General features: G+C 32.4%; 1 long non-coding RNA gene across 1 annotated transcript; it reads left to right on the forward strand.

The window, feature by feature from the left end:
• Positions 1-10,714: 10,714 nt before the first annotated feature.
• On the forward strand, positions 10,715-13,648 carry LOC132627272 (uncharacterized). Its single transcript, XR_009577823.1, has 2 exons — positions 10,715-11,852; positions 13,388-13,648. It is a non-coding gene; the product is annotated as an uncharacterized LOC132627272 (long non-coding RNA).
• The last annotated feature ends 513 nt before the right edge of the window (positions 13,649-14,161 follow it).

Consider the following 14,161-nt stretch of genomic DNA (forward strand, 5'->3'; position numbering starts at 1 on the left):
TGGAAAAGCTTAGAGTGAAATTCATTGATTTGGTTGGAAGACTTTCAATGAGATTTTAGATATCATTATCTATCAACACAAACCCGCTCTTAGTTGTAAAATCGTAAAATACGTTGGATCGTTACTTGAGTGTAATCTCCTATTATCCATGCTTGTGGCCATTGATCATTTTACTCGCTTTCTAGGTTAGTTTACATTTCCGCATTAGTTATAATTCTCTCAAAAACCCAAAATATTATCCATCGTTTGGCTTTAGCGTAGTTGGTGAAAGTTTCTTACTTTCTTAATCGCCTAGCATATTATTCCCTGTGGGATCGACCCCGACTCATAGTTGGGTAAATATATTGCATACGACCGTGTACACTTTCTCTTTGAGGAGTGTATTTGGACGTTATCAGTAAAACAGTAGAGTTCAAAGTTTTCGACAACGCCATAGTCTAACAGCATGTTATTAAGCTTTACACATGATTTTCGACAAGTCTATAAATTATGAACACGTGTATAATTAAACGTATACATGTCATCTAGGTTATCTATTTAAATGCAAGCAGGCTCTTGATGCCAATTGATGGAATACAGGCATAAACAACGGAATCAAATAGCTCGGATCGAACTTGCATGTAATATAGACAACACAAAATCAAGATATTAATCAAACATAAAATAGATCTAGCCTTCAAGCACGAGCAAAAATTGTCCACACGTTCATCCTTCAGTTCCACAGTCTTCTGCTGTGTAACCCGAATAATACCAGAATCTGCGAATTTCTATGAAAAAAGTGTAGAAACTTGTAAAACTCTTAGCCTCCTTATGGAATAAGACCCCTATTTTATAACTACAGGTTTTAGGTTTTCACCCTCTTCCAAAACCTACTAGGTCTTTATTTTCCATCAAGAAATAATATTCCATTTAATTCTTTATTATTTTCGGGCACAGCAGGGACAACAGATTTTAATTAACGAGGCTTCCTATTATGGAATTAATTCGAAATATCTGAATTAATCCTATCATAATAAATTACGAATTATTCCACTAAAAATTTGTAACTACACTCCTCAGTTCAATTTCGAAATATTTCATTAAATCTTATTTAACTCCCCATTTTAAGATTACAGATACCAATCAATTAAATTAAATTACTGATAATTTAATTCATTGACTAATTGAATCCTTTATATTTCCGCTTAACTTATATCATGTGACGGATACAAAATCTACCTGCAGGGTTTTCACATGAGACTTATAAGCATTCATAAAGGGGTATCATCAATCTCAAAGTCGAGACATGGATTCTATCAACTAATTACTATTTCACAAATGAATTTTGCCATTATCCAATTTACCAGGATTACATAGACTCGCAATTGAATCGTACCTTTTAATAAATCAAAATAATGAACAAATCACATTGATCATAATAATTATATCAAGATTAAGAGTATAAGTACATTTAATGAATTAGAGATTTTATTTTATATATTCAGCACAAAAACACTTATCTCTGCTTGGTCCGTTCAATACATACAAAATGTACTAGCATAAGAAGATGGAACTATACCGTTCCCATAATGAAGATACATTGTATTAATCTTGTGTTACAATCATACCGATGGCTTTGTCCAAATTCTATCTTAGACTATGAACATAAACTTTATACTTACAAGAACCGATGATTTAATCTTACGTGTATAAGCTAAACTTTATACACTAAATCAACTACTATATAAGTAAAGGACACACATACTAGTACATGATCTATTTAACTCTTTATTAAAATTGAATAAATACTATATCCAAACACATGGTTAATAGTATATATCCCAACATCTCTAACCTTGTGCACCATTTTTTACACCAAAATGATGTAAATTAACTCCAACCCATTACACTATTTTTTACACCAAAAAAAGAATATTCCTTTTATATTCTTCTCTCTCTTCTATATTATATTATTTTCTTTCATTTAAATTTTATTTTTTTATTTCATAAAACAAATCCTTTCTTTTTTTCTTGTTTACATATTTATCTCATGTAATTGATTCCTTTGTTACATAACCATTTAGTATAAAATTATTTTATACCATAAATTTTTAAATAATATAAATTGTAAGCAAATATTATACGTTATACATATTAATGGATAATTCAAATAAAAGTGAAATCATTGATAAAATATAATTAAATAAATATTACATTATGGTAAAATTTATTTTAATTTCTACATAAATATTCAACTTTCACGATTAGTATGTTGCTCCCATAAATGCTCTATTAATGCATTACGGAGTGCAAAATGAGCATCTTTGTTCTTAATTTTTTTATGTTGAGCTAAAAATTGTTCAAATCGGTAATTTTCATCTACTACCATTAACTTACAATTTTATATAAAAACAATATATATGAAAATTAATTTATAAAAATTACACTCCAAAATTAAGATGTAAAATTAATATTATGAAGATATTACATAAAAAATATTTAGGTATGTTAGGGACCTAAATGAAAAATTAAAATTTATAATATGTTAAATTCAAAGTGTTATATAATAAAATAATAATAATAATAATAATAATAATAATAAAATATTAATGACTGCTAATGGTTTGGTGCAACACTATTCACACACCAAAATGGTGTAAGAAATGGTGTAAGGTTGGAGCTCCAGAACACCATTTTTTACACCAAAATAGCATTTGGTGCAAAAAATGATGCAAGGTTGGAGATGGCCTAAAAGGTATATATGACCCATTTCATTGACGCCGGGGGTATACTTGACCCCATTTGCAAACGAAGGGTAAAATTGATCCATTTTTCAATAGTTGAGGGGCATTTTTGACCCTTTTTCCAATTAAAACAGCAAACCTAGATGATATTCTCTCATAAGCAGCAAACATCACAATTTATATATAATATAAAGCTAGGCATAAATAAGGTGATGTGACACCTTTCTATGGCTTTCATTGCTATTTATCTTTTATCTCTTTTTTTTTTGGCATTTTTACCCTATTTTTTAATCTTAAAAATTTGCAGAAAATTAAAAAAAATTAAAATTACTCTATCAATAAATCTATAATTATCCACATTCATTGCTCAATTAAAAGGAAAAGGCTTACTTCATCAAATGTAAGTCGTACCCACAATGTTATGCCATACCCACGTCCCTACTCCTATATTAAATCCCATTACTGTGTCAAATTTAACATGATATCCATAAATGGTTACATTAAAGTTTCAGTTTTTAAGCTTTGGTTACCTATTTTTATAGGCATTCTAAAGTTACAGACTCATAGCAAATATAAATGGCACCCACAAGTTCTCTTCAAACAAAATTTATCCACCATGGTCGAAATGGAGAAATATGGCATACATTCTCTTATTTATCTTGGGATCATTTTGTGACAATGAAATTTAGAAAGAGGCCATTTTGGAGGGATTTGTAAATAGAGAAGGCTTTGATATGGAATCCAATGTTTTTTAGTGTCATTTCTTGAATTCATCAGTATCAGTAATAGAAACACAATTGTAGCTTCTTTTAAATGTTTATTTTTGATTATTTTGCAGTAATTGGAAGAAGTTAACTTAGCTGTGAAAGCCAATTTTTTGGGTTTTGTTGAATCAATCTGTGCAATGGTTAAGAGAGTAAGTATCTAATTTTTTTTTTTTTTTTTTTTTTTTTACGTTACCTCTTTCTTCTCCCCCGTAACCTCATCATTATTGCTATTTACTTTTTCTCCATAAATTCTTCAAGGTTAATTATTTCTAGTCCATAAATCCTTCAAGGTTAGTTATTCTTTGCCAATTCCAAAATTAAAAAAAAAAAAAAAAAATTGCCCAAGAGGTAAAAACTCCTTGCTAGCCTTTTCTTTTAATTTGATTTATCTTTTATCGTCACTACTAGAAATAGGTACTATAGCAACGGTTTTGTCGCAACGGTTGTTGAACCGTTGCAATAGACTATTTATTGCAACAGTTATTCTGCAACGATTTTGAAATCGTTGCAATAGATGTCTATTGCAACAGGCACTTCACGACGATTATGAAACCGTTTCAATTAGATGTCAATTGCAACGGTTATGTTGTTACGGTTGCATAACTGTTGCAATACACTTCTACTGCAACGGTTGACTTCTCTCTCTATTTCTTTTTTTTTTCCCTTTTTCATTTGGTTATTACTATCTGTTTCAACCCTATCCCCCTATCTTCTGGTCATTCTATCTCTTCCCCATCTCCTACTTCTCTTTATCTCTCCATAGCGCTTCGACTTGTCCATCATTTTCTTATTAAGAGCGAATTTTAGGTTTCATTAAATAATCTATGGTGTAATTGATTCAGGATGCCCATTCAGAGCTTTTTATTTGGTAGAACACACTGACAAATTTGTACCACTGCAAGATCATTGCCAAGCTCGAACAGTTCATCCCTCGTTTGATTTCATTGTCAATTTTCAGGTCACCTTTTCTATTATCTCCGTACTCGTTTGTGTCACACCCCATTTTAACCGGGTCGATTTAGGAGTATGACGTATTGGTGATTCCTATTTATTTTGTTTGAAGGAGTCGCCACCTAATTAATTTAACGGTGAATTAGGACACCTGAATATTAACTAAGGTAAAGTTAAAACTAAACCTCCGTTAATGGTCTGCTTAACCAATGTGATTCTAGGTAAGGGCTCTATATTATCCTAAAGGGAAGGGGTTAGGGATCAAATATAATTAATTGATTCAGAGCAAATATAATATTAAGAAAATAATTTGTAAATTATTGCTAAGGTTTTAAAAGAAAAAATGTACTAATGCTATTTAAAATAATACTTATAGATATTACCAAGGCTTAAAATGAGAAATATTAGCTAGAATAAGACTAATAGAAAATATGATAATTTACATAGAAAGAAAATTTCGAATGCCGTTTAGCAAAAGAAGATTTGAAATGCTAAATAACACTTAAAGATATGTTGATATGATTTTAAATACTAATACTATTTTTAAAATAAAACTTGTAAAAGATAGATTGCATATGAGTAATAGTTTTTAATAGGAAACTTCGCAAATTTGAACTTTGAATAAGATAGTATGATATGAATATGACTATGTAGAAAAATCTAGACTATTTTTTAAAGGGGAAGCAAAAGGAAGTGAGTTTTCTTTCTCTTTTAATTATCTTTTATTGATTATGCTTAATTAAATGCATGATTGATTCAAACTTGAACAGTTATTTATGAATATACTAGAGTTTATATTTGAGTATTAACAATGCTATCCCCTTTACTTGAAATATCTAGTCATGCCATTTTGCAAATCCATTATTCCCAATAAAAATAAATACCAGACATTATAAATAATTTCAACATAAAAAAAAAAGAATAAAACCTATGGAGTTAATTTTTAATCTTCCTAACTACCCACTATTAAAACTAAACCCAATAATTTCACTAAGGTTTATCTAAATTAACAAAATAAATGTTAGTCATGCAATACAAATTAAATGCGTAAACAATAAAATAGAGGAATAAATCAAATTGAATGGGTTGAGCCCATTCTTTGGACAGCTGCAAACCCGTTACTGTTGGACTTTGGCCCAATTATATTTTTAGACTGTTGTGGCTGTTGCTGCTGTCAGGGCCTCGGCCCAGAATCATTTTATATATCTGATGGGAAATGACTCGAGAGGATTTCGTTGGACTTTTAGCCCAACAGCGAATGCAGGAGAAGAACGAGTTCCTCGGACTCGCAAGTGATGGTCATGCATAAAATGAAAGGAGAAGGATCAGTATATGATCAATGAATAATGTTAAACGTATGAAATATAAACTCAAAAATAAATCAGCAGATTGTGTATATACTACGTATATTTAAATATACTTCATGTGCACACATTCATAGCTGTTTTAAATAGAGGTATACCAATAATATGCGCAAATATACATAATCAACTGAAATATACTTGCAACGACGCACAAATTTAAACAACACCAAATGACAATATAGACTATGCATTTCACCAAAGTATAGTAATCTGTTTCTTCTAAGAAGGCAGCAAAGTTATATTAGCAACTATTACATCAAATGTAGCATATATACTCATTTTAAACACCAATTAAGGTAGCAAACAGGGCTGCAGCTTAATCACGAGAATGTGAGACTCAGCTCATAGCATCAATATGCTTCAAAAGTGCAGACAACCATAAGTAATGCTTCGAACCTCAGACACCAGCAGTTATCTCAGAGACAGACTCATTAAGTATAGAGCCTGTTGGTTTAAACCAACAGCTAATCCATTAAGAATACTTTAAGAGTGATCAACATGTTTGACTGCAAACAACATCAACAAAATGGCAGACAAGGAAGCAACAAGTTTATCCCAAAATGTGACAGCCACAGAGGAGTCTTAAAACCAAAATGCTACAGTTCAGAAGATACCCCAGCTACAGGCAAAACAAGTCCTGGACACCTTACATGCGTAATACACTTAGAGAAATAGGATGTAGATTTTCACATGGCTTATTTAGTCACTAATCGAACCTTTAGCAAGGAACAAAATAACCACAGCGGAATCTGGAAGAAAAGAAGTGAACTAAACCAAATCATGCACGAGTTTCTCAACATGTCATATGTCATCTATAAATAAATAAGAGAGGACCAACTCTGCCCTAAACTGATCAGCCCAGAACTTTAGGAGAAACCAAGCCTCAAACAAAGAATGAAAACCTTCAACAACCAAATCAACCATCATTTGTTTTTCTTAAGATAAGTCAAGAAAAGGAGCCTGAAAAGAGACACTGTTGAACTCAAAGAAAACTGAGTTAGCCAGTAGCAAAAACATTCACAGGCAATCCCCTTAAAACTCGATCAAGTTGAAACCTAGTTTTTACCGGATTATTCCCCTCAATATTTTAGAATAAGAGCAATCATTTGGCTTATTAAACAGTTATAGGACCAGTGTTTTAGATATTTAATAAAAGCAGGAATTAGACTAATTTTGGTGTAAAACTTAACACACAAAAGACTCAATTGCACAAAGAAGTTTTGATTTCTTAGGGTACAACCCCCAAACCTTATTCCTGGATTTAAGCATAACTAATCAAACCTTCTGTCATATGACCACATAGTTCATGAGTTAACTTGTCAAAACAAAAGACTAACGGAGAGTGGACTGAGCTCTTTGGACATAACTCACAGTGATCATTTCCACACTTAGTCAGTTACAAGATTTATGAGCACAACCAGCAACCAAAAACTCTCTCAAAGTATCATTATGAACTAAATTAAAGGGTGAGGAGTATTATGGTCCTACACAGAGTTTGTAAAGATGCTGAAAAAACCAACAAAAGGACATAACAAGTTAATGCTACTTCTCCTTTTAACTAGCACAAAATAGAACGATAGCAGACCCTTACTAAGAGTTCTTATGGACACCTTTTGCTTCATTGAACATCTTTTCCAGTTAACATGGTACCAAATAAACAAGCTTTAGACTTATTGGTAGAAATGAACTGAGGCTTCACACTTAGTTATGAAAAGATTGCCACAAGTTAGGGAACCATTCAGATTTTTCTTAAACCAAAAATGAACATTTAAAACCACAAGAAAAGATGAATAATCGACCTCATCCAGTCTTAAACTAAAGTGATTAACATATAAGTTTTGAACCTATTTTTTTTTTTCTAAACCCAACAGAACCTATTTCAAATATTTAAGAACCGTCTTATAGTATGTTAATTCACATCATAATATACTGATAATGATAACAATATACTGAAATGAACATGCTTGTAAATACTTAAAGCATAAAGGAAGAAGGAAACAACATTATTTTAACCTTACACACAGTTTCCTTTAATCTGCTGATACATTTTGAACTTAGTAGAAAAGAGAAAGATGCCAATGTTCAGCAGTTAACACGAAAATACTACTCATGCTACTAAACTGAAAATAAGCAAATGACACTATATGAACTAAGACAGAACAAGCTTATAATGCTAAAGCTGCTAGAATATTGAACTAACCATTGATTTAACAATTACTCACAAATATTAATAAACACATAATAGACGTGAAGTAAAATAAGCATATACTAAAACAAACTCTTCCAACCACCAAACAGAATAGACATACATATAGACCTGAATGTAAGCAAAATGGCTTAAAGGAGGAGAAATTACCTTCTTCGGATGCAGCGAAGTGAGGCGGAGGTTTCGATCTAACCTCGAACACTTCAAATCTACTTCGAAACACTAAGAAAAACTCGAATTTGTATACCCTTCGAATCCAAACAGATGCCAAGGGCAAAATAGAACAAAAAATGGTGTGGATTTTGACTCGATATTCAACAATACGGCTAAAAGAATTAATGTCTTCTATGGGGATTTCTTGCGACTCGAAAAAACCTCAGTTTCTTGGGGATTTCATGACTCAAAAAGAAAAACTGATTCTAGGGGGATTTCATGAATCGAAAGACCTCGTTCTTGGGGGGTTCTCACCGATCCGAAAAATCCTCCTATTTCTTGGGGTAATTTCATGAACCAGAAAAATCCTCCTCTTCTTGACTTGGACAACGATTATATATAGGGCGAATTAGGGTTTGTTTTGAGAGGAGCGGGGGAGACAAGATTAAGTGGGGGATGACAGTGAGCGTGGGGGGGCAGGGGTAAGTGGAGAGGAGCGTGAGGTGAAGGAGATGAAGGAGAGGAGAGAAAGAGGGAAGAGAAAGGGGCGGGTGAGGGTGAAAAATGAAGGAAAAAAAATGAAGATTAGGTTTTAGGAAAAGGTTTGGGCCAGTCGGGTCGGGTAGTGTATTGGGCTGGACCGGGTATTGGTGTGGGCTGGAGCATTTAAAATATTGGCTGGTATTTGAAATGTAGGCTAATCGATTTGGGCCAGTGAATTAAAAGAATGAGCTGATTAAAAATGTGGCCAAGTAAATTAAAACGTGGACTGGTTTTGTGAATTGGTCCGAAAATAGTATGAGTTGATTGGGCTACTATATTTAAATAAAAGACCTGTTTAAATAACTTGTGTTAAAATATTACTTAATATAAAATATGCAATCATTAGTGCTCAGATAAAAAATGGCGTTGTAATAGCCGTGTAATAATATTTCAAAAATCCACAGTAAAATAAATACTATTATTTAATTATGCAAAGATAAATGCGATGCATGTGCGTAAGCTGGTAAAATGTTGAAATGATAAAAATTGTGAATTATAATAATAGTAATAAATAATAATAATAATAATAATAATAATAATAATAACTGTAATAGAATAATGAAGTGCCGGTGTTGATAAATGCTAATAATTATGGTAAAAATAAATACATATTTTTTTAATTTTCTTAAAATATTAGAAGCGTAAATAGGTATTTAGGAGGAGAGGCGGGACAAAATTGGGTGTCAACAGTTTGATTTCATTGTTTCTTAAGTTTTTTTTTGCTTGTTTACATTTGTGAGCAACTAGGGTTTTTATAGATCTAGATTCTAGACGAACTCTGCTTCAATCAAGCTCCATGTAGATCTGGACAAAGTTTAGGTTCTTGTGATAAGTTACGATTTTTGTTCTTACATGGTCTTCTCCACGTTTTTGCACAGCTGCTCGATTCCAGTCTTGTTGTTTTAAGATTCCATTTTTAGGTTTTGCATAAATAGTGCTCTCTTTCACCTAATTAGTCTTTTTCATTGTTAAGTTGCCGGAATGGTTTGAGGTGGGCTACGCACCAAAGTTGTTTGATGATATGCTTGGATCATCCTATTTGATACTTATTTTGGGGTTATGCTTGTAGCTAAATTGTTTACTTTAGATAAAGGTGAACTGAACTATCATGGTTTGGCAAGCTTTTATCTTGTTGGTTAAAATTAAAGAAAGTAACGACTATGGAGATAAGAAATCAACAAAGAACTGTCAAAAGTTGAAGCACTAAAAGCAGAGTTATTACCCAAGTGAGATAGACTACATGCTTTTAGAACTAGAGCCATTTTCCCAACTGAAACAATTATCAAACTCCATGTCTTGTTTCTACTACATTTATTCACACTACTTCCCCTGTTTCTATCAATTCTTCACATGACAAACTGATCTGTTTTTCTCCCAAATTTCTTCAATCTTGATAAATTTTTAATTGCTTTTACTTTATAATTTTCAACATTTTAACTATTGTAGAAGAATGAGTATAAGTTCGTATCGACATGTGTGCTTGGGATCAACAAATACTAAATCGAGGGCAATTTCATCTTTTGACTAGAAGAACTTAAGCAATGTGTCCATAATATTTTACAACTCCATATATAACCATGTATAAAAAAACATGACCATGTAGGCTTTTTCTAAATCTTCCACAACTTTCGTCGGTACCCAAGCTCTAGCTTTAGTCGCAACTGCACAGGGTAGCATTTTAGATTTTCTGGCAAGCATGTATCCTTCGATCAAAATTCTGGTAAAGCTATGAAAAAGTACGCATTGCTTAGCCTTACACCTCTCAATTCTCATGTTTTCCTCTAGTTATAGTAGTGTAATTAAGCTATATGATTGAGCTGATGACCTTGAGGTGTTTGATAGTTAATATTTTACACAGTTGTGTGTATACAGTTAATTCAAAAAGAGAAAATATGCTTCTGATCTTCCAGTATTGGTGAAGTTAAAAGGCGATGGAACCGGATAAAAATGAAGATAGTGATTTTCCCTTCTCTTTTGTTTGTAAACTTTCTGAAAGGTATTTTTTTTATTCCCTATATTTTCATTAAACATATAAAGCTAATGTTTAGAAACATATACATTTTTGTAATATTTATTTTATATATATATATATATAAACGTTGGTTTCAACGTGTCAGCGTAGGTGTCAATCAATTTCAAGTTGAGGGTATATTTGACTTTCACTATTAAGTTTACGTGTCTTTTATCCTTCGCCTAAATAGACACGTATCACGCCCTTTCTACATCTTCCACTCCAGTACTTCTCTGTTCGGCTTTTTCATGCTCTTTCTCTGTTGATTTGTACATTGAATTCTGAGTAATAATAATAGAAAGGAACTACAAACTTTTCTTATACATAAGCCAGACACGGATTTCGTGGGAAGAAGTAGGGTTCTGAAAAGAGCGATGATGGTGATAGGCTGATTTTATCACTTTAAGCCTATAAGCATTTTCCCACAATAATCTGCAAGAAAATATGTGTCGATTGTATTAATTTCTGTGCGAAGTCTGCTCGATCCTCATTTTGAGCATTGAAAAATGCTCTCCCCCTCTCTTATGATCGTCATGAAAGAGTTTTGTTTGAATTATTAGAGTTTAGGAAGTGGTTCGTTGTGCTATTTATTCAGTCTTAGAATATCAATTAGTCAAACTGAAATTAAGTAGAAATTAGAAGATATGCTTTGGGCCATTTTTTGATTGGGGATTTATGAAGAGAATCTGGGCTTCTTTTTTTTTTTTTAGATTTTAAAAAAATAAGATAATCTGATGTTGGAATTATTTGTCTGCCCCTAACTTGGATGAGTATCTATTTTGCTCTGAGCAAGGACATAAACTATATATGGTGAAATTGTTTCAGTTTTTGTTTCATTCAGTATCCTATTTTGTCACTCATGAGTATTACTGTTGTCCAGAGAAGCTTGGCGTTGCAAGGAGGAGGGAGATCCGCAATCGGTGATAGGAGGAAAGTAAACAAGAATGATAGTGGTAGCAAGGTGGGAGGTCATCCTTTGCGATGCCTCCTGGATTTAATAACTTGAAAAAAGCTAAGAGCGAGAACGAGACGGATAAATTGCAGGGTTTAATGGAATGGGGCGGTGATGGGCTCATCGGTTTGCCAAGACTAGGACTGGGTAGTAAAAAGAAGAGCATTGCTAAGATGTTCCAGGTGCATACCTGAAACTTTATTTTGTGCATTTCTTATAATTTCAACTTTGACCAATGGTTGTTTAGATTCCAAGATTCAACTAAAAGTTTGTTACTTGCTATGTTGACGCATTCTCCGTTTTTACTATATGGATGTGTTTGAAAAAGCTTTCTTTGTTGACCAAGGTGGAAGAATTCAAAATCTGTGAAACAATAAAAAGTTCAATCTGAATGTTCATTTTTAAGCCCTCTTCTACATCATTTCTCTGTCTACTTGTGTTTTACTTTTACTATTCTATTTACATTAAGATCAGTGCCTAATTAACTTTTGCGTCCCCGAAAGGCAACATCTCCATATGAGTGGTTATTACTTCATGCTATTCTTGGAAGACTAAGAAAATAAAAGTGTATATGACTTGAATATATATATATATATAGGGCATATATCAATTGGGACAAAAAGCAGTATAGCTAGCACTCACAAACCTCTATTTACATAGGCAGAGCTAGCTAGAGAATTTAATAATATGCTCCTGTGACTGGTTTGTACATGGAGTCTTTTCTTAACATGTGATTTGTGGGGTGTTTTTTTTAACATGTGATTTGGAAGTCCTGGAAGGTAATTTGTATTCTTGCTCTGCAGATTTTCCTTTACTCTCTGCTCTCATTTAAAAAGTGGATAAAAATAAGCTGGGGAAATCACTTTTCTTGTGGAAGTAATAACTAAGAAGCATTTCAAGAGTTGTTCCCCGCACTCTATATTTAAGATGTGTGTGCCTAAATTCAAAGCATTAGCAAATTTTACATTAAAGTCAGGTTATACATATCTGTAGCGGGTAAAATGATGGTCTTTCATTTCATTTTGATGAAGTTACTTATCATTTACTATTATCAGTTTTATCGCACTATTTTATATTTATTTCTAATTTTTTGGGACTATGTTGAATTTTTCCAGTTAGCAAGGTAATTAGCCTTCTCTTTTATAATATCATAGTGTTCTTCACAGAACAATTTCAAATATGCTTGTTGGGGATATTTTTTATCGTGGTTGCTGAATATTCAGATACCTTTTTACTACAACTAAGTTGTAAAGAAATGTGTTTAAGGGTGAGTACATGAGATAGTTATCTTGAATTATATTTCTTTCTTTTTTCCTACACTTGATGCATTACATTAAAGGGATTAGACCTGCTGTAGATTTCATTGAATATAGCTTTTTGCTAGTACCTTTTTAGCTGAAAATGGTATATGAACAGGATAATAAGTTGCAGGGACTATGTTGTGACTTATGCTTTGGTGGTTTAACCTTTGTCTATGATTACTAGTAATAGTTAAAAGAAGAGAACTTAAGAATTCTTCCATGAATTCTTTTACTGCCCAGAAGAAACATTATTTGGTTGAGTATTTAAATTATTTTATTACACAGGAGCAATGCATATCCTAGACATTACTATTTTGTATTAGCGTTCAACTTTGATGTCTTTTATTTTTAATTATTGGGCAAATAATTAGTGTATCTACATCTGATAAAAGATTACTTTTTTGATGGTTTTGTAGGCAAGGCAAATGAACAAGAAGTTGCTGAAAGCAATGAAGACCTTTACTTTAGAATATTGATTCATTGTTTTTGGACCTTTTAGATGTTCTGTGAAACTTTTACTTCGGAAACTTTTGTAAACTTACACTATGTTAACTCATGAATTGTCAAACAATATTGTATATTTCACTTTTACATGTGAATAATACTAATCGGATGATTTGGATTATGACTTTGTTGATGAACATTTTACTGTCGCAGTCTATATAAATTTTATTGTATTCTATTTTATCATTTAGGTGAATAATTATTGTAATAGACAACCAATCGTTTCAATAACTCCTAAAAAGTGTTGCAATAGCTCTTAATAACCCTTGCAATAGCCCCTCATAGTTGTTGCTATAGTATCGAAAGTTTGTTGCAAATGACACAACAACCGTTGCATAAAATGATAATGCAGCGGTTCCCAAACTGTCCCATTACTCTAAACAACCGTCGCAACAGGTTTTGCTATTGCAACAGTTCAGAAAACCGTTGCTATATATTGTCTATTGCAACGGTTTTATAGTCGTTGCTAAAAACCATCGCAGTAGACCTATTGCAACGCAACCTGTTGTAACAGTGCCCAGAACCGTCGCGATAGACCTATTACAACGGTTTTCCTATCTATTGCAACGGTAGTTGAACCGTTGCAGTAGGCCAGTTTTCTAGTAGTGCGTGCAAAATGGTGCTGATAAAGTAATGCTTTGGTTGCTTCATGCGTTATTGACAAATTTTTAAAATCTCTTTTCAAT

The sequence above is a fragment of the Lycium barbarum genome, chromosome 2 (genome assembly GCF_019175385.1).
Source record: "Lycium barbarum isolate Lr01 chromosome 2, ASM1917538v2, whole genome shotgun sequence".
Classification (NCBI taxonomy): domain Eukaryota; kingdom Viridiplantae; phylum Streptophyta; class Magnoliopsida; order Solanales; family Solanaceae; genus Lycium; species Lycium barbarum.